We start from the raw sequence: 19,263 nt of genomic DNA, 5'->3' as shown, positions 1-19,263 counted from the left end.
CAATGCATGACGTGATTTTTAATAGGTACTATTCTGAAGAAAATATTAAAAAATAGACTTTTTACTTTGACGTAAGATTTTTTACATCTTTTACCTGTTATCTCCCAAAGCCACCATGATCCAAACAAACGTTCCTTCCAGTGTTAGGGACAATCTAAATATAAGGACTGACTGACTGATATATCAACGCACAGCTCAAACTACTGGATGGATCGGGCTGAAAGGCATGCAGATAGCTATTATGACGTAGGCATCCGCTAATAAAGGTTTTTGAAAATTCAACCCCTAAGGGGGTGGAATAGGAGTTTGAAATTTTTGTAGTCCACGCGGACGATGTCGCGAGCATAAGCCAGTACTTTTATAAAATAAGGAAGTTCTGGCACGCGCTGGCTCCTCTCTCTCTATAGTGATGCAATAGTAACGGTACCCCCTTCGCTGCGGCGGATTTCCTGGATTCGATTCCCAGGTATAGCATTGGTATGTTTAGACATGTGTACGTCTGTTTTTACTACCATGTTTGATATGTGATTCATGATGGTAATAAAATGCATATTGCGTTTCTTTAAATACATTATGTCAATGTTTAGATAATGTTATGACATGGTTTTAACGAAGCGATTAAAAATTACTAACTACCTGTTAGTAAGCTGTCATAGCCTAGTGGTTAGGACGTCCGCCTTCTAATCGGAGGTCGGGGGTTCGATCCCAGGCACGCACCTCTAACTTTTCGGAGGTTTGTGCGTTTTAATTAATTAAATATTACTTGCTTAGGAAAACACCGTGAGGAAACCTGCATGCCTGAGAGTTGTCCATAATGTTCTCAAAGGTGTATGAAGTCTACCAATCTGCACATGGTCAGCGTGGTAGACTATGGCCAAAACCCTTCTCACTCTGAGAGGGGACCCGTGCTCTGTAGTGAGACGGTGACGGTTGATCTTTATGATGATGATGAACTACTTATTGCCTTTATCTGTTTTTCTGTTTGCTAGCTTTTCACAGCTTATCCGTTTAACCGTTTGTCACGAAATTTAGTACAAATATAGCTTGCATTCCGGGGACGGACATAGGCTACTTTTTGCCCCGGAAAAACATAAATTCCAACATGATTTTTAAGAACCTTAATTCACACCGAAGAAATCGTGGGCATCATCTAGTTTAATACAATTGGGGTTTTATTTTTCTTGTAAAGAATATTCTGCCTTTTAAATTTTTTTTGTTCTCACATTCTAAGGCTTCTGACAGAAATCACTTACTGCCGCACTCAGAGTAGCTTAATCGTTACTCAAGGCATAATAAAAAGTATGGATAAGGAATGCCTTAAGAAACGATTAAGCGACTCTGAGTGCGGCTGTTAGATATTAAGTTGTTCTTGTGCAAATCCTTCCAATGTTTATCTTTTGGTTGTGAATATTTTGGTACAAAGTAAGTAAAGGAAATAAATATAAGCCTGAAAGTGTTACAGCGCTGTCTTATAGCGATATAACTCAAATTAGGACGTCGTACGATACACAAACCTTATTAGTTGTGGGACCGCACTAACCCGCAGGGCCTATCGGTCTTCCCCAGTGGTCCATTCATTTAATTCGGCCATTAAACGGCCCGTATACCAGATTACATACTTCCGTCGACTGCTTATGAAGAGTAACTAATACCAATTACTGTTACGGAGACCATTCAAGGGGGTGAGCTTTGCTGAGAGCTTGCGAGTTTTATAAATGGTTGGCCCTATTGTGTGGCAAGCTTGTTCTTCCAACCTTTCGCAAACATTTGATCCAGCATGCGTATTAAGCGAAATGTCCACCAGCAATAATACTTACAGAAGTTAGCATGTTAATGTTAATTTCTGCAAGTTTTAGCAATTAACGGCCATTGTAAACTGTAAGTTTTATTGGTAACAAGTCCTTGTAATTTAATTATTTTAAAATTAACTTTTTAACCTTACCTTTTTTTACCTTATTTATTTTATTAACTTTTTTACCTTAGTTGTACCTTAAAAAACAAAAGGCTCACTTCGCCAAGACGTAGGTATAAATAAATAGAAACTCTTGTTACGACGAAATAAAATGCAATCCAGTTCGCACGGCGCTGTGGCCTAAGATTAAATAAACACCTCTTCTTTTATCGCGTAAGCTCTTATCTCTTCTCTCTCTCTCTCTCTCTCTCTTACTCTCTCTTAGGAGATACAGTACGCGGCAGAGTTATGTACCTACATCGGCCTTTAGAATGACATTTCGGCTTTGTAGAGGGTTGTCTCTATGAACTATGACTCATACCTATATGACGTTTTGTCGGTCTCAACGACAGACAATGCTCTACAAATCTGCTATCTCCTTCTAAAGATCGATGTACATTACTTTCTGCCGCGTACTGTAAGCGCTGCAAAGAGGCGCGTCACCCTATAGGTCTATTTTTCACTCCCTATAAGTTTTTTTTTGGATCACATGACCAATAGAGCTCGGTCTGGTTATAGAGATGCACTATAAAACAAGATCAGTTCGTATAAAGTTGACATCGACGCTAACCAAGTCGGTTAGTCTGTTAACAGCGACTCTGATTAGGTCACAACTCACACTCTAACCCCCTTTGTCCCCCAGTCGAGCAAAAAGGGGTTTGTTTCTACATCATTAGCAAAACACACATAGTTAATCCTAATTCAAAGTACCAGGGGTGCATAGCAAAACAAGAGTAAACAACGCCACTTGGCTTAGTTAATCAAGGCGTCGCTAATCCAACGGACTATTTGTCCGGGCGGCCGCGACATTAGTCCCGTGTCCTGCCCGGATCCCGAGATAGGGATTGACCGGGATTTATCCGGATCGCGAAGTTTTCTGATGGCTGCAATATTGGGTAGGTACCCACCAGTGGCGTGCACAGGAGTTCAAGCCAGGGTATGCATTTAGGTATGAACTTATTTTACGGCAGGTTATAATGAAAAATAAGCATTGATTTATTACAATGAGGGTAAGCAGTGTGTTTATGCTTCTATGAGCTGCACGCCACTGGTACCCACTACCTACCGCTGTCAAGGAATCTTTAACGCTCCAGAGTATAAGAAGAGATATAATTGCTCTGTAACGAAATGGTACTCTCAAATATCAGTCATCAGACATGAAGGCAAAACTCGATTCCAGTGCCAAAACTACGCAAATATTCTAATCGACGCGATTCGGACTAACTCGCACCACTACCTCATCATCATCATCATCAGCCTGTGGACGTCCACTGTTGGACATAGGCCTTCCCTAAAGAGCGCCACCACACCCGGTCCTCAGCCTTCCTCATCCAGCCACTTCCCGCCAGCCTCTTTATATCGTCGGTCCATCGTGCTGGAGGGCGTCCCACACTACGCTTGCTTAAACGCGGTCTCCACCACTACCTAATGTTACTAAAATAAGGGTTTGAAATTTGTATAGTCCACGCGGACGAAGTCGCGAGCATTAGCTAGTACCTAATAATAATAGAACCGAATTCAGGACTAAGGCTCGTATAACTTTCTAAAGGCTCAAAATAGTCCTAGCTATGGCAAATCTTGGTCCAACATCACCAGAATCACGTCTCTACGTCCGTTTCTAGCATATTTCGTGATTATATTAAGGTACTTGTTCCATCGCCGGCGAGAAAGCGACTCGATGACTATTTTCTCGCTCAGGAAACGTTCAATCGTTGTATGATTCCGTGTCAATAAAAGAGATAAATATATTAATATTTGATCGCTGACTGTGCACACCGTCGCTCGTCGTTGGCGAGAATTCTTTCGCAGCGACAAGAGCTATCAAAAAACTCGCTTAGCAACAAAACAAAATATTGGCCGTCTATTCGAGCGACTGGCGCAAGTAATCGCCCGTCACACTTGCACATTAGCTCATATCCCAGCGAACAACTATCCCAACTACACGTCTCGCTTCTCATTGTTTGCCAACTCGTTTCTGGTTTATAGCTCAACTCGCTTCTCGCTAGTCATCAGCGGTCAGACAACTGCCTAAGGGTACGTTTCCATTGAAGCGGAGCGGAGACGTGTTCAATAGACCAATCAGGATTATTGTTAGATGTCGTGATCGTTTTAGCATGTCATCTCACAATAATCTGATTGGTTGAAAACACTCGTCTCCGCTCCACTCCGCTTCAGTGGAAACGCGCCTTAAGGCGAGATCGAGTTGACTTTTATTGCGTCCCTAATGTGTAATTCAAAGGCCATTGAAAAGGTTGACACATAAAAATGATATCATCTTCGTAATCGCCTGCTTATGTAAGGCTGTAAACACATTAGTCATGTTTTAAGACGGAATATGCAGATTGCTATACTAAATTGGGCGTCTCGACGTGTCGGAGACTTCACACTCATGGTCATGTAATAATCTTCAGGTTGTAGATTTTAGCTTTGAACTAGCTTATGCTCGCGACTTCGTCCGCGTGGAATACACAAATTTCAAACCCCTATTTCACCCCTTTAGGGGTTGTCCTAGTCTGCCGATAGTCTGTAGTATGCGATTTGATAGATAGTTATATCAAAATCACGGATATAAACTTTAATTTTATTTATTTAAGGCTGGCAACGCATTGGTGGTTCCTCTGGTAATGCAAATGTTCGTGGGTGGCGGTAATCACTTAACATCAGGTGACCCGCCTACTCGTTTGCTTGCCATTTTTATTTTTAAAAAAATTGTATTTATTAGACACAAACAATCCTAATTGTTTGACTGTCTTAACATTTTCGCGTCCGGGTTGTACGCGCCTTTACGGGGGCCTATTCCGCTTTGTCACCTTTTAAATAGCCTGGCGATTGCGATTGCGATTGCGACCCAATGCGAAACTATTATGCATCCTTTGTAACAAACAATCTTTGTAACATAGAAGGCAATGTAGGTACCTAATCTAGATGATTCGAAATCGCATCTCGTTCCCACGCGCACGCTGCAATGTTCTTCACAATAGACTTTAGGCTTGTTAAGGAAAAATGAATAGGGGTTATTCAACTTACTAAAGGTCAGGTCACACCTGATCTATTTGGCGAATATGAATCCATTGCGGATCCTCGATGCAATCTATATAAAAGCCTCAATAGCTCAACGGGTAAAGGAGTGGACTGAAAACCGAAAGGTCGATGGTTAAAACCCCGCCCGTTGCACTATTGTCGTACCTACTCCTAGCACAAGCTTGACGCTTAGTTGGAGAGGAAAGGGGAATATTAGTCATTTTTAACATGGCTAATATTCTTTTAACTTTGGATACAGAATATGTATTATGTATCACATAAAACGTACCGCATATCATGTATGTATATATAAAAGGAAAAACTGACTAACTCATCTATCAATGCCCAGCTCAAATTACTGGTCGGATCGGGCTGAAATTTGGCCTACAGATAGCCATTAATATGACGTAGGATTTTTTGAAAATTTAACCCCTAAGAGGATAAAATAGGCGGTTGAAATTTGTGTAATCTACGCGGACGAAGTCGCGGGCCTAAGCTATTATTCAATGTAAAAAGAAGTAGGTATAATATAATAAGTAGATTAAACAACGGGCTATTTAATGGCTTATGAACGTAGTTCATCTCTACATTAAAAAAAATCATTTAATGCTTGTGGAGTACGATTTTTGTTGGAAATAGCCAGCCTAAACATTTATTTCTATGAACTGCATTTTCGCTTTTATAAATCAAACTTTCAGAACATTACCTTGCAATGCGGCGGGCTCTAGGTAGGCACTTTGTTTGCTTACCGTCTACGGTGGCCACTTTCGCTTCAAACCAGCTTCATAAGTACATGTTATTATACGCAGCTATGTGAAGCCGCATCGTTCTAGTTTGCGCTTCTACATTCTTACTTAGACCTATAAGATAAAGCGCACCGCACACCTAGAGAGCGCAGCATCTGTGATACACAAATTTTAAAGCCCTATTTCACCACTTTAGGGGTTGAATTTTCAAAAATCGAAGTATAAAACATTTCCCGCAAAGAAAGCTTTGCCAATTTTAAGTCGCTATTTTGAAATTGTTTTGAATATTTTCTTTTTCTTTTTTTCAGATAATGCAGTGATGACAGTCTTATGGGACAAAAGGCAACTCTCCTGGTATGGAATTTTTCGTGAATTTCAAATTATTTTCTTTTGAAAAATTTTACATCTAACAAGTATAGTCTATACAGGGAGTAAATTTAGGTAATTTTTTAGACGCGTAGGTAGTAGGTACCATTAAAAAAAGCTTGTTTATATCGAAATACTTATCTGTGACCCATTGAACTTGCCTTACCAGACTTGTACAGTACGCGGCCGAAAGTAATGTACATCGACCTTTAGAAGGGATAGCAGATTTCTGTCATACCTATATGACGTTTTGTCCGACGTTGAGACCGACAAAACGTCATATAGGTACGAGTGACAGAGACAATGATCTACAAAGCCGAAATGTTATTCTAAAGGCCAATGTACATTACTTTCGGCTGTGTACTGAACCTATTTTAGGTATAAACTAGATTTTATAAAAAACATAACCTTAGCAAACATCGCATTTATACCTACTTCAATTTTAAGCAAAAGCGAAAGTGTAAGCGAAAAGCAGAAAAGTTATATTACACCGGTGCCGCCATTTTTTATTAAATTTACATAAAGAGATTAAGAGCCCTCGACCGTTTCCCGAAAACACTTGAACAAAATGTAAGGACCATCTTCCCAGGCTCTATACTCCAAGAGTCATCTGACATCTCCCGTTCGAGGTTATCGGGCTGGAACAATTATTTACGCTCAATATCATTTTTAAAACAGTGTCGATGTCAAATTTTATCGATGAATTTGCACTTCACTACATTTTAGGTGAAAGAAAGTCTTGAAAAGTAAAATTGGTGCACTGCCATCTAAATAAAAACTAAATAGTGAGAATACCCTTATATAGTACGCGGCTGAAAGTAATGTACATCGACCTTTAGAAGGAGATAGCAGATCTTTAGAGCGTTGTCCCTGTCGTTGATACCGACAAAACGTCACATAGGTAGGTATGAGTGACAGAGATAACGCTATGCAAAGACGAAATGTCATTCTACAGGCCGATGTACATTACTTTGGGCCGCGTACTGCACCTACTAACCTGACTCGCAACCTTTTGCCGTTTGAAAAAAGTTTCAATTAAAATGATCCAAGTTTCAAATAAACTATCAGCTAATACTTATGTAGAATTATTTACCCAATGGGTTCTTCTTCTTCTTCTTTGTCGTATCGCTCTTGGCAGAGCGGTCGTGGTCATCACGAGGCAACGTCTTTGAGGTCAATGGGTTCTTAGAAAAGCATTTTATCCTATTTACATAGCTAACGGAGTTCTTAGTGTATTGGAATAAAACAGTATACTAAGTAGAAGCATTTACCCAATGGGTTCTTAGAATAAACACTATTATCCTATAGTGCCATCTCGACCTGTCACGTATTATAGTTCACGGCAATCGTGACAGATCTGAACGTAAGTTAGCGCAGGTCCCCGGAGGTGCCTGGCGAACGCCCCGCGGCAATTTTCGATGCACATAAAGAGATAGTCGCGACATTTCTTGTTATCTGCCGTGGCAAGGCGCAAACGATTCGGAAAATCGAACTACGCTTAGGGTTGCCACCTAACTCTCTTTGAAATTATTTATAGCTCAGAAACAAAGCCTAGGCTGTTCAACAAAGTTTTTCACTTGAGGGAATTTTAAATTGAGATTACACCTTATCTGTCCACCCTGAGATCTCGTAGAGTGTATGCAGAGACAATGTTCAGCTGTCATAATCTTTTAACAGTTTGTCATCACTACCCATCACTACCCATATTATAAATGCGAAAGTGTGTCTGTTTGTTGGTTTATTGGTTTGTTGGTTTGTCCTTCAACCACGTCGCAACGGATCGACGAGATTTTTTGCATGGGTATAGTTTAAGACCTGGAAAGTGACATAGGGTACTTTTTGTCCCGGAAAATTAAAGAGTTCCCACGGGATTTTTAAAAAGCTAAATTCACGCGTACGAAGTCGCGGGCATCAACTAGTTTTATCATAATCTTAAAAAGTTGAATATATTTGTTACTTTCCTGTCATTCTAAATGGTAATCAGATAAAACTCTTTGACCTGTATATTAAAAGAAGAGGCCAACGCAAATCCCAACTTAAGGAGTTTACGACATTATTACATTACATATTATTGTCAGCAAAATAAACTGGCAATGAACTAGTTTTTTCATTGACCGACGCACAGACAGACGGATGGAAGCGGAGGCTTATTTAATAGTAACAGGGTGTCGTTAGAACCCTTCAGGTACAGAATCCTAGTGGAAATTATAATAGGTAAACAAAAAATATAATTAATTAAGTGGCAGCCCTATCGGGATCCCATGTCGGTCTCCATTACCGGTATTAGAGTATTGGCGTTCGATAGGTATCGTACCGCTTGGCCCGGGTCGGTGACGGCACTTTTTCTATTTAGAAGATTGAACACGAACCGATGATGAGATGGAACTGCGAATAAGTCAACTGAAAAAGATAGCTGCTGAGATTTTGAGCCTTCCGCATTTAACTTGAGGCATATCATTTTGAACTTCACCATAAAATATAAAATAGGAAAGGCTGACTGGCTGACTGGCTGATCTATCAACGCACAGCTCAAACTACTGGAAGGATCGGGCTGAAATTTCGCATGCAGATAGCTATTATGACGTAGGCATCCGCTAAGAAATGATTTTTGAAAATTCAATCCCTATGGGGTTAAAACAGGGGTTTGAAATTTGTGTAGTCTACGCGGACGAAGTTGCGAGCATAAGCTAATAATATATAAAAGGAACAGCGGACTGACTGGCTGGCTGATCTATCAACACACAGCCCAAACTACTGAATGGATCAGGCTGTTTTGCATTCAGATAGCTATTATGACGTAGACATCCGCTAAGAGAGGCTTTTTGAAAATTCAACCTCTAAAGGAGTCAAATAGGGATTTGAAATTTATGTACCTTGTCTACGTGGACGAAGTCGCAAACATAATCTGGTCATAATATAATCAATTTAACAGACAGACGGACGGATGGACGGAGAGCGCTAAAGGCTTAGTAATTGGCACCCTTCGGGTACGGAACCCTTAAAAACAAAAACTGATTAATCCATATCCATACTAATATTATAAATGCGAAAGTGTGTCTGTCTGTCTGTCTGCTAGCTTTTCACGGCTCAACCGTTCAACCGATTTTGACGAAATTTGGTACAGAGACAGCTTGCATCCCGGGCAAGGACATAGGCTACTTTTTATCCCGGAAAATGAAAAAGTTCCCACGGGATTTTCAAAAACCTTAATCCACGCGAACAAAGTCGCGAACATCATCTAGTCAATAATAATTTTCTGATCTCTAATTTAACGGAGATTTTCTTTCAAAACAAGGGAAAATTGAAAAAAAATCATAATAACAAATCCCCAAATTAAATTAAAAGAAAGAGCACAAAAACTCGAACATGGCTACTTACCTTCAAAGAAAAAAATTGCAAGGCACAAAATGTGTTTTTTTTTTTACGGAAATTTGTGAACAATAAAGATGAAACGAACAACGCACAAAGCGGCTTATATCTTTACATCTCGCGAATTGGTTCCGGGCGAATTTAACTCAATAATTTCTGGTCGAAATATCACAAACAATGGTGCCCCTGTCTACTGCGGCTCTGGCTCCCCATCGGAAACGATTTGGTGAACGAATTCATTCAGGAAATAGACAAAGTATTCGCATAAGGGAGGCTGATGTATTGCAATGGTAACATTGTTGGAAGTTTTACGATAGACTAAGAGTTATACTATAGTTTGAGTTTGACGTTCGTTATTGTCTACAGTGCGTTCACTATTACTTTTCCCCTGACGTTATATTGGCACCATTGCAAATCACACAATAACAAACCCTAAGCTCTAAGGAATAAAGCAAACAAAGCAATGGTGCCAACATTGACGGCAGGGGAAAAGTTATAGTGAACGGACTGTAATTGCGATTGCCAAAAATACGGTATTTGACAACTAGTCAAATCAGTAACTTTTTATCAAACGTCAAAACGCGCGCTTAGATAAGATAAGATAAGATAATTTATTAATAGCAAAATTGTATGTACATAGGGTCTTAAAAATATAAAAGTCCCATCAATGGCGCAATTTAGTATGCGAAATTCTATGAAATATCGGTGTGGGACGTCACAATCATTTGACGTGCTTTTTTTAGATTAATCGATAATAATTTAAAATGGTTATTAAACTTAAAAAGTTAAAACCAACAAAGGACGTGGATTTTACGTATTTTGGAAAACCCTCTATTTAATAATCACTGAGAAATCATTTATTGTTGATGTGTAGGCAAATACCCAATTGCGAGAAATATTTTTTTGTTAAAAAATTTAAAAATATTTTTATCGTTTACGCCATGTGAAGTCATTAATCGCTTTCCGTACAGCGTGACGTTAAATATTTATTAATTTAAAAATGAATAAAAATAATGATTTTTTCTAATGAATTTTAGACCCTTAAACTACCGCTATAAAAAAAAACCACGACATTTTATCTGTACAGTCCAAGACCCTATTGAAGTCCCTGATAAACCAGGTGCTAATTCTAATAGTTTAAACATTGTGGCAATTATCCCCAATGATACGGTTGGTGGAACAAATCAATTGCTATCGAGTAAACCGACACAGTAAGCCTTTGTTTTTCTAGTGTTAATTGCTGTTATTTATAATGGCTGGACTTCACGGCTCGCGTGCCGGTACGATTTGATTAGGAACAGGCACGAGACACGCAAGGCGCATGCGTCACGTGATACTTACCCACAATGTATGGCTGATTTAACTTGCTTATTTAAATAATAATTGGCTTTACGTGCCTTTTACCTTTTTTGTTTACTATTTTTTGTTGATAGTAAAAAAGGTGGGTAAAAAACGACACCTTTTTTCGCTGGAGAAAATGCAATTATTCATTCCGCACAAAAGCGGGTATGTGAGATGCACTGGCTCTACCAGGATACCCATTAAAACCCCAGCTTTGTGTTGTTGTTTCGGATTGACAATGCTGCGTAGGCCCTACTGACCGCTATAACACACGAGTAGATATATCTACTCCTCCTCGTTGACGCTGTAGATATATCTACTCGTGTGGCTACAGCGTCAACGAGGAGGGTGGCGAGCGCGAAGCTCCGCCTGGGGGTGAGCCCTAGGGCTCAAAGAATTAATTTGTGAGGAGGTTCGCCTCCTGTGAGGCTCGGACCACGGCTTAGGATGACTTTGGGGTGGGTGGAGTTGTTGGACTATTGGTTAGTCCATACGCCTCCGAGGCGGCATAGGTAGTCCGCGTTATGAATGAGGCATCTCGGGCTATTTCGCTGGTCTTCACATACTCCAGTATTCAGTAAGTAGTAGACCCTGTCATTCATTCCTGTCCAGCACGGCTGGTCGCCAATCATAGGGCAATCGTAAGTGTTAATGGTTGAAGTGTTAGAGCAGGAGGTAGGCCTCTGTCCTCAAGATTAAAATGAAAAGAAAAGAGGGAAATAGAAAGTACATCCATAACTATCATACAAATATAAAAGAAAGCGTGGGTGAGAGGACAAGGATAAAATCAATCAATCAATACTTATAATAAAACTGTAACAGGTCAAATTCTGTACATTGAAGATATTTTGAAAATTTTTTTTCGAGGGCACTCTATAATCGATACTGAACACAAAACTGTAATTTTTTTCATTTTTGTCTGTCTGTCTGTCTGTCTGTCTGTCTGTCTGTCTGTCTGCATCACGGCCGCGCATCACGCTGAAACTACTGAATGGATTCCAATGAAACTTGGTACGATTTGAGGTCATACTATGAGGAAGAATATAGGATACTTTTTATCCCGAAATTCAGCATGGTTCCCGTAGGAGAGGGGATGAAAGTTAAAATGTATACTGAGTTGTAATTCATTAACGCGTAGTCCGATTTCATTCATTCTTTTTTTGTTAGAAAGGGGATATTTTAAAAATTGTTCCGTAAATATTTCAAGGTAATCGGTTTTTAACCGACTGTCAAAAATGAGGTGGTTCTTTTTTCTACATCGATTTTTTCGAGGTTTCTGGACCGATTTGCAATTTTTTTTTTTAAATCAACAAAAAAAGTGGTGGTCACATAAAAAATTCTGGATTCAACTCCTTAATCCTGATGCTGCAGGGTTACTGCCCGCCTGAGTTATCAAGATTCAGGAAGTGTTCATAGTGAATTCATATTGTAGGTACCAAGCAACGACTTTATTCTCAGACTTCAAGTCTCAACTCCTCAACCCTGATGATGTAGGGTACAGCACTCCTAAAATATAATGTTTCAGGAACTGCGGATGATGCAAAATTATTTTAGGTACCAAGCATAGGCTACATCATTGAACTTCGGATCCTAACTCCTCAATCCTGATGCTGCAAAGTACTGAAGTCCTAAATCGTGGGGATTTTAGAATTTCTGATAGTGAATTGATATTTTTAAAAAAATTAAAAAATTTGAATCGACTGTTAGGCGAAACGAAGTTCGCAGGGTCAGCTAGTAACAAATAAAGTAGCAACACCAATAGTAACTCATGTAAACTAGTTTATGCTAAAGCAAAAAAAAAAAATTGTTCAGAAGCTCTAAATCATCATCAACGTTACACGACACCCTGTCAATTATAAAATCAACTTTTGCTGAGACAGTTATTGAATTTTTATTCCAGATTGGTTTCGATTCGTAATTGGTATAAAAGGTTACATAAAATAATGACATGTCTGACATATGAGCGAATAAAAAGCCATAAAACATCTCATTTAAGAAGTAAAAGCGACAACTCCTGGAATGAGAGAATGGCATCCAATTACAGAGGGCATAATTGTTTTTTGCGAAATTAAATGTTAACATGTTGATTTATCTTGTAATGACAATCTGGTGTGTAGGCCAGTGAACCTGTTTCTTACGTTTTTCCGTTTACGATGTAGATTTCCATGTCCCTTTGCACCAATTTATAAAGCGGCATTTTTTTGGCACGTTCGTTATTTATTAGTTTACAATTTTTGTGTTGCCTCACAAGTTATTCATATTTTATTATATTTTTTATTCTCTTTCTTGTAATATTAATAAAAGTTATATATCAATAAATTGAAGCAAACTTAGCATTTTATATTATAAGCGGCGATAACTTTTAGTAGGTACCTATCTAGTTTATAAGAGTTCATAAATTAATGTTGCCTTTGTTTCAACTTTTCAAGACTTCTTTTAACGCATATCTTTCACTCGAAAAGTTACGATATTATCAATGATGTCGTCCTGGACAACTTCCTTTCAACATTCCCGAACGTACTTAAAAGATGCAAGATAGATGTTAAAAAGATCGCTGACATAAAGAGACACGATGTCCTTAAAGTCTTATAGAACGTCCCAACATTTAAGACCATCTGATACCACAAAAATATAGAACTTGTGAGAGACCGTTAGTTACGTAATCTTAATCGTGTGATACTTTCCTTTAGTAACTTTCATCGCGGAATTTATCTTCTCGCAAGTCCCTGTTTGTTCCGACACGAAGAACTTAGTTCCACGTTCGAGAAATTTCTTTTGGTTGGTAATGCTCGAAAAGTTTTCAAACTATAAAACCACTGAATCGCTTCATCACTTCTCACTTAAATATATTCAACTACCTATTTCTTAATGTTTCTTTTAGACTAACTTTTGCGAATTATTATTAAAAGCTTCTTTTACTTTTTCCTTCTTTAACGATATCATATATTTTTGCAAGATATTTTGTAACTAAGTATGTTAATGGTATAAATAAAATGTACTAATGTTTGATTTGCAGTCCAGGTATTACAATAGCATTGCAATCATAATTCAAACATGAGAAGCCCAGATATTATTAGATGTCTGGTTACTTAGTATGATTAATAAGTTATGTTGACAGCCTCTTTCCGCAAGCATCTAATGAAGAATGCCCCCGCCTTTTCTGTCGTAACGCTTATATATCCCGCCCTCCTCCACATGTGATTGATGACGTCACCGCGATGTCACAATGTACGCTTGCATGATGTGGGTGTGATCCTTAACGTAATTACGTAGAATATTTGAGATAACGCTGAGACAGATTAAGAGCTTATCAAGGTAGACGTGTTGCTCCTTCTGTTTATATCTTCGAACCTATATTATGTGTATAAATATACCTTGATAATAATAAAATCCTCTGTAGTGAACAAGTCTAAGATTAACCCCAACCTTGACTTTATAACTCAACTAAACTTTTAAACTTTAAGGGTGTCTGGCAGAGGGTTGCCATGATACTAAGTGTCTTGCAATGTAATGCCATAATTTCTAATACTATTCTGAAGAAAATATAAAAAAATTAGACTTTATACATTGATGTAAGATGTTTACACCTTTATTACCTGTTATCTCCCAAAGCCACCATGATCCAAACAAACGCTCCTCCCAGTTTTGGGGGCAATACGCAGAGCAACTTTCAGCCTTTATAAAGTAACGACAGGCACGCGCTGGCTCTTAGTACATAGACCAATGGGGCTAGAAACTTGACATTTTGGCACTAATGGCACTCACTAAGAAAGGATTTAAAAAAAACACTTAAAAATTGTAGCAATATATTTTAATTATATATTTTTTTAAGAGAAAAGCTCCAATCTGTATATATAAAATTCAAAATCCTGACTGACTGACTGACATATATATCAACGCACAGCCTAAACCACTGGTCTTAGAGACATGAAATTTTGAGGGTGTGTTCTTTGTAAAGATTAGGTATCCACTAACAAAGGATTTTTCGAAATTCTACCCCTAAGTGGGTTAAATAGGGGATGAAAGTTTGTAGTACGATAGTACGTCATTTTTCAAATTATTTGCATGAAAATTGGTATTTGGGTTTTCGGTCACAAATGAAGAAATACGTGTTCCAGGATTTTTGGAAATTCAACCCCCACCTCTATTTTCTAAATTCCACCCGACCGAAGCCGGGGCGGGTCAGCTAGTTAAAAAGAAACGAGAAATATTTCAATTTGTTTATTTAAAAGATTGTAGCGATACATTTAGGAGGAACAATACGAGAGACAACAATTAAACAAACACTAAAGGTTTCCAAATGACGCGTCAAGCGCAAAACGCTGGCTGCGTGGAAAGGGGCCTTCACAAAATATTGTAGACAAAGCCCCGCCGAACGTCGAGCGAACGCCTATGTCGTTTTGATTAATAAGTGTCGTTGACATTCTAATTAACCCGGCTAAAAGTCAGCCTGCGATGCCTCTTTGTTTACACCCTGAATGGATGGCTCAAATACCAACGCTGATACAGGACTTGCGTAGGGCTGTGACTCGTGGAATCGATTATTAGCTGTTTTTTTTTTTGTTTTTGCGCCCACTTATAATAGGCAACGTTAAAAATGGGGGTCTGAGTAGGTTATAATTTTTTTGTCTTCAAAACTTCGAATTAGGTTAATGTCATATTAGATATAACGAGCTCTTTAGATATTTATAGCTGCACAAAAACACAAAGTTTTTAGTAGGTTTTTATTGACACAACTTTTAATCAAGAAATATTATTAAGAAATGTGTTAGACTTACTACATCATTATAATATTTAAAGGACATTTCAGTTTTTATGCCTTATCTGGTTAGCTTCACTGGGTTGGAATAGTTTTAGGGAGTCTTCGGTCTCAGTTATAAAGAAATTCAAAATCTCAAGTTTCAAGACCCAGCAGTTTACGCTTTACCTATTTTCATATGTCAGTCTTTCCTTTTATTTTATGTAAAAGGGTACCAGAAGTGAGTTTAAAAGTCAGACAGAAAAGCAGGGCATTATAAGCTATTTTTGAATCGGTTATTTGATGTCCTCTCGTGTTTAACTTGCGCGCTGATATTTATTTATCACACGCGTAGAAGCTTACCGAGAGGTTTACTCTTTATACTAACCTAACTACAACATTAACTTGATTAGGGCCCAATTGCTATTGCGACCACTCAGTCAAAAATGGCGACCTAAACACAAAAGCATTTAGAAGTCGGTTGAGTCTGCGTCTGAACGCAAACGGGCTTTAAAACCGTCAACCACCCGTATTTATACAATCGACACAAGATGTTGACTCAACGTTTCGTTTCACTTTTTTCGTCAAAAACCTATGATACTTTAATAGGTAACCCTACAGCATCTTTTTTTAGTAACACTAATCCACCTTCATCAGTTCAATGGAACGTGTCTTGCGTTCCGGGCTCTAGGGCCCCGATATCGACGGATCGCTTTCAATCGGTGCTTTTCATTGAATCTTTATTAGCTCTTTCCTATGGAGCTACTTGTGCTACTTCTGTGCAACGCTTTTAAAGTGTAAAGAATACTGATTTCTACTTGCAAAGAAGTGATTTGAATAGATTGAAGTTAGATCGTTAAAAATCTGTTTTTCTTTCGATGTGAGTTTTTGAGGTCAAATTAGTTTGAGTATTTTTCTGACCCAAAGTAAGAAAAATTCTCAGTTCAATAGCTTTTTAGTAGACTGTCCAGAAAAGGAATGATATAAGATACCCAGATAACCCGACGATACCCCGTACATCCAAGTCTGTTCAGGCATTTATAACTTATTTTATTTTTTGTACACTCATTTATTTCTTTTAAAATATAATTTCAGATAAGTTTAGGTATGTACTCAGTGTTTGATTGTGTATGGGTTTGCTAATCTATATATTGAACTGTAAATTTTCTATTGTATGCAATGATTATACTTAAATTATATTGTATTATACTTTAATATTGTACGCCATTGCATGGCAGATTGTGACATGTATCTACTTAATAATTTATGTAACATCTCTCTTATACTTACAATCATGCAATAAATTAATAAATCTAAATCTAAATCTATGGTGGAATAAAGATGTCATACCCACACCCTCAAAACATTACACTCCTTTTTTTGGGCAATCTACACGACATGTAAAAATCTTAAACCAAAGCAATGGATAAATACTGGTAGGACGAAGAATAACTCCCTTTAATCACATCAGCTAATACTTTAATAACGGTCCCTAACTCCGTACCAACATTAATATTCGTAACTGGCAACACTGTAATGTAAATTTACATATTAAAACAAAAGCATTAGAGCAGCAGAGCCAAGGTTTTAAACCTCTTAAACAATGGCCCGGCTGAATGGAGACGCGCCTAACCCCATTTCCCAGGGGAAAATATTTTAAAGCGGGCAACACCATTAGCGCAGTGCACCGCAATGGTTTTTTTGCATCTCATTTAAATTTTTCCGCTGGCTTCCCTGTAATATTGCTGTTTTATTCAAACCCGTGTGTTTTTGTTGTTGTCATTTCGCTGTATTGCCACTTTCCTGCGCTATGCTAATTTTTTGGGAAATCTTGTCTAAAGCTATGTAAAATTATGTTAACAAACATAATAAGAATACCAAAAAACATCCATTAAGCCAAAATTTGGTAACTTTGGTAATTTAAAGTCTGGTAAATTCCCGTGCGATGCCGTGTAGAAACCAAAGGGGCGTGGGTTTAATAAAAACTGCCATACCCCTTTCCAGGTTAGCCCGCTACCATCTTAAACAGCACCATCACTTACCACCAGATGAGATTGCAGTCAAGGGCTAACTTGTATCTAATTAAAAAGAAAAAAACCAAAACAATAGAACAGATATCCAATTTAGTATCTTTAATGCATCTAATTGCAGGAAAATATGTAAATGCGTCGTGACATGATGATGATGACAGTCGTGATAGCCTAGTGGTTAGGACGTCCGCCTTCTAATCGGAGGTCGGGGGTTCGATCACCTCTAACTTTTCGGAGTTATGTGCGTTTTAAGTAATTAAATATCACTTGCTTTAACGGTGAAGGAAAACGTCGTGAGGAAACCTGCATGCCTGAGAGTTCTCCATAATGTTCTCAAAGATGTGTGAAGTCTACCAATCCGCACCTGGCCAGCGTGGTAGACTATGGCCAAACCCTTCTCTCTCTGAGAACCCGTACTCTGCAGTGAGCCGGCGATGGGTTTATCATAAAGATGTAAATGCGTAAGTTCTTATATATGCTCCTTTTCCTTTTTCTATATCATCATCATCATGATTAGCCCATATTCACCCACTGTTGGACATCTTCTTCTTTGTCGTATCACTCTTGGCAGAGCGGTCGTGGTCATCACGAAGCAACGTCTTTGAGGGCAGATGTTATATGCCTCACGAGCATTCGCCACTTCTCCCTGCTGGCTGACAGCCTGGTACACTCGTGCAAAGGGCCGCCCACAGCAGATTTAATTTGGTCGGTCCATCGCATGGACCACCTTCCCCTGCACGATAAGACGCTCGATGGAGTCACTCTCACGCCGGGAGACGTGTCCGAAGAATTTTAATATGCGACTCTGTACTATCGACGAAAGTCGTTTTTAACCGACTTCAAAAAAAGGAGGAGGTTCTCAATTCGTCGGAATCTTTTTATTTTTTTTATTTTTTATTTTTTATGTATGTTCCCCGATTACTCGAAAATGCCTGGACCGATTTTGAAAATTCTTTTTTTGTTTGAAAGGGTATACTTCAAAGTTGGTCCCATTTCAATTTGGTGAAGATCTGAGGAACATCTTCGAAGATAGATACTGGAACTCCTCAACGGATAAGAGTAAATTGCTCGCGATCAGTGTAATAGCTTAGTAAACAGTAGATTTTTAACCAGTCATAGCATAATTCCATGGGGCCACTAAAAATTGTGAAATAAAATTTTTTTACAAAAAAAATAAAAACCGACTTCGTTACATAAACACTAAAAATTGAAAAATAATTTAATTTATTACCGAATATATTATGTATACAAGAGTTAATATAGTTCCATAATAATATTTTTTAGGGTCGGTGCCAATGAGGTGCCATTGTGGAGTCCCATAAAAATATGAAGTCTAGACGATTCGCGCAGCTAAAGCTAATTGGCACCGGCACCAAAAAGTATTATTATGGAACTATATTAACTCTTGTATACATAATATATTCGGTAATAAATTAAATTATTTTTCAATTTTTAGTGTTTATGTAATTTAATGCCGAGTTCTTGGAGTATAGAGATGTTGGATTGTTGAAAATATAATGTATGTTCGCAAGAATAGAGAACATATTAAAACCAATTATGAAAGACATAATTTTAACACACGGAATAAAAATAAATTGGAAACCCAGAGGTTCAGACTAACGAAGGTTAGCGAGTCATTTTTGGGCAGTGCTGTCCGCTATTATAATAAAATTCCGTCAGAAGTTCAAAGTTTACCAGAAG

The 19,263-nt window shown here is 38.3% G+C and overlaps 1 protein-coding gene across 2 annotated transcripts in view; it reads left to right on the top strand.

Annotated features, from left to right (window-relative positions):
• caps (capricious) overlaps positions 1-19,263 on the top strand; it is a 399,256-nt gene that overhangs the window by 96,107 nt on the left and 283,886 nt on the right. For both annotated transcript variants that reach the window (XM_069500041.1, XM_069500037.1), the window contains exon 2: positions 6,027-6,072. The gene's annotated coding sequence lies outside the window, so the exon portion shown is untranslated. The remainder of the gene's footprint in view (positions 1-6,026; positions 6,073-19,263) is intronic.

This window comes from Maniola hyperantus, chromosome 1, assembly GCF_902806685.2.
Source record: "Maniola hyperantus chromosome 1, iAphHyp1.2, whole genome shotgun sequence".
NCBI lineage: Eukaryota > Metazoa > Arthropoda > Insecta > Lepidoptera > Nymphalidae > Maniola > Maniola hyperantus.
The sequence above is the reverse complement of the archived record's forward strand: the minus strand, read 5'-3'. Positions and strand labels throughout refer to the sequence as shown.